Source organism: Antechinus flavipes, chromosome 1, assembly GCF_016432865.1.
Source record: "Antechinus flavipes isolate AdamAnt ecotype Samford, QLD, Australia chromosome 1, AdamAnt_v2, whole genome shotgun sequence".
Classification (NCBI taxonomy): Eukaryota; Metazoa; Chordata; class Mammalia; order Dasyuromorphia; family Dasyuridae; genus Antechinus; species Antechinus flavipes.
The window spans coordinates 513304369-513307503 of record NC_067398.1 but is presented as its reverse complement, the minus strand read 5'-3'; positions in this window follow the sequence as shown (position 1 = coordinate 513307503).

The window sequence follows — 3135 nt, the reverse complement described above, 5'->3', positions numbered from 1 at the left end:
CACCATCTGACAGGAATATGCCACAAGCTACTCAGAAGAAAATGTTACAGGTGAAGTTAGTATTGGGGCAAGAATTGTGAGGATGACCTTGGCCTCTGAAGATGTGTCCAAAGCTAACCCACTGTCTATACCGCTACTGGTTGGGACCCTTGTCTATGCCAGAGGATGCAGGCCTGGTTTGCTGACATAACTTATTTTATTAAAAATTATAAGTCCAATGAGAGTGAAAGTAATCAAGTTCTCAAGATAAAGTTCATACTATTCAAAGTACTGGGCAGAAATATGAGCAATGTTCCTTGCCCTCAAAAGATATTCATCTACAAAATGGTTGTGATGAATTGTGGCCAACAGCCTGATTTTGTGATCCAGTAAATAGCAGTAAATTAATTGGAAAACCAAGTCCAACTCAGTATAAGGGAGTTCCTCAGTAGTTGAATAATAACAAATGAAATCCAGAATAAAAAATCATGGCATATATATTATACATAAATGCTTCTACCAAGAGAGACCCTTTCCAGAGAAATCCAAATGGAATAACATGGTTAATCAAACCTCCATCTGACAAATCTTAGTAGCACAACAGATATATACCCAAATCCACTATGGAAATGAATAAGCAGGACTTAGTTCACCAGAGAAATATCTGTCTCATCAAAGAAGCCAAGGAAAGGAGTTAGTTGCACTTCCTGCCGATGCCATTGCCATAGAGAAAAGGATCACTTAAGGAAGTTCTTTTGGAAAGTATAGTTGTCCAGATCTTGGCAAATTGATTATGTGGGCTATCTTCCATTACACTGTGGCTGATCTGTGATACATCTTACAGCATTCAATACTTCTACAGATACCTCTTGCCCACTCATGAAAAAGCTACCATCAGAGCCCTTGAAAAGAGCATTTGCCTTTTGCTCTGATTAGTGTGACTATATTTCTAGTGACAATGGAATTCCATTTACTGTAGCCCATATTCACCAATGGGGCTCAAATTAGGATAAAGAACGATGGGTGTTCCCTGTCCCATACACATCCTCAAGCAGTGGACATTAGCAGAATAAAAGAATCCAATGACAACAGGCAATGACAACTCTTTATGGCTAAAGAGACTACCTGGCACAGCCAATCTATTCTGAATCTCTTGATATTCCCCTGAAGGGCGAGCCTCCCACTATCTTGGATGTTAGCTGTCCCATTATGAGGGAGCAGAGGGAATGGAGTCACTATTATAACTAGAAGTGCATTACCCACTGACTCCACACCCCAAACTCAGCCTCTTTCCTCTTCACTGGATCCTCTCTAAGGAGAATTAAAAAAAGCACTGGCCAGGTTTACCAAAACATTACTTTTGTAGTTTAAAGGAATAACAACATTTACATGTTGTTAATAACTGAATATTTGCTTTTATTTTTCAAGTCTATGGCCAATTTAAGGCAATTTTTGATGCTGTATCAAAGATTCCATTGCTTAGCAATGCAAGAAACTTTTAAAAGGTTTGTTAGAACTGCAAGTTCTCTGAAAGTAATTATTTCTACCAAGGTTGCCATCTGTCTTTAGCAAATTACTTAACATTTATTTAAGTGCATCATGATCTCTTTGTTTAATGAATATAACAGATGTGATCTATAGCTTTCTTGAAGTACCTAGAGCAGTGATATCCCTGCATTAGTTTTATAGGCTCATTTGATAGGGTATGCATAATTATTTATAAAATTTTTATTTTTATATAGATCTGAAGCCCCTGATTGGTACTATACCTGTTTTTTATATTTCCAAAAAGTTTATAGGGCCTTCTCAATTGGAGGAAGTTGAATTAATATTTTTTTAGATTGAAGAAATTATTAGTATTATTTCTGATAAGGTTCTTTTATATGAAATTAGGCTATTCTATATTCTGTGTGAGTTTTAATTGATTGTATGGAGTCATCTTAAAGTTGTACCCTTTATTTAAAGGGACTCTGAAGATAATAGTTTTTGCCTTTGTCCCTTTGACAATAAGCAATTTAGAATTTTGTACTGAGCATTTTAAAAGCAAAATGACTTGTATAATGTTGAACTTAAAACCATCTACTTAGATATGAGAGATAAGCTGTGAACTTTCTAGGATGAATCTCTTACTGTTATCAATATAAGGTCATATACCTTAGTTAGGATACCTAGTTAAGATATGTAATCCTTGAGAGCTAGATTCATCTGCAGCTTTGATTAATGAGATTTGCTATAGGAGATAAAATCTCTTAGGATTATAGCTGATATTATTTGGAGTTTTAAATTCAGGTATGACTGTCTGATAGATCATCAAGCCAGTGATCCACCATCTGACAGGAATATGCCACAAGCTACTCAGAAGAAAATGTTACAGGTGAAGTTAGTATTGGGGCAAGAATTGTGAGGATGACCTTGGCCTCTGAAGATGTGTCCAAAGCTAACCCACTGTCTATACCTCTACTGGTTGGGACCCTTGTCTATGCCAGAGGATGCAGGCCTGGTTTGCTGACATAACTTATTTTATTAAAAATTATAAGTCCAATGGGAGTGAAAGTAATCAAGTTCTCAAGATAAAGTTCATACTATTCAAAGTACTGGGCAGAAATATGAGCAATGTTCCTTGCCCTCAAAAGATATTCATCTACAAAATGGTTGTGATGAATTGTGGCCAACAGCCTGATTTTGTGATCCAGTAAATAGCAGTAAATTAATTGGAAAACCAAGTCCAACTCAGTATAAGGGAGTTCCTCAGTAGTTGAATAATAACAAATGAAATCCAGAATAAAAAATCATGGCATATATATTATACATAAATGCTTCTACCAAGAGAGACCCTTTCCAGAGAAATCCAAATGGAATAACATGGTTAATCAAACCTCCATCTGACAAATCTTAGTAGCACAACAGATATATACCCAAATCCACTATGGAAATGAATAAGCAGGACTTAGTTCACCAGAGAAATATCTGTCTCATCAAAGAAGCCAAGGAAAGGAGTTAGTTGCACTTCCTGCCGATGCCATTGCCATAGAGAAAAGGATCACTTAAGGAAGTTCTTTTGGAAAGTATAGTTGTCCAGATCTTGGCAAATTGATTATGTGGGCTATCTTCCATTACACTGTGGCTGATCTGTGATACATCTTACAGCATTCAATA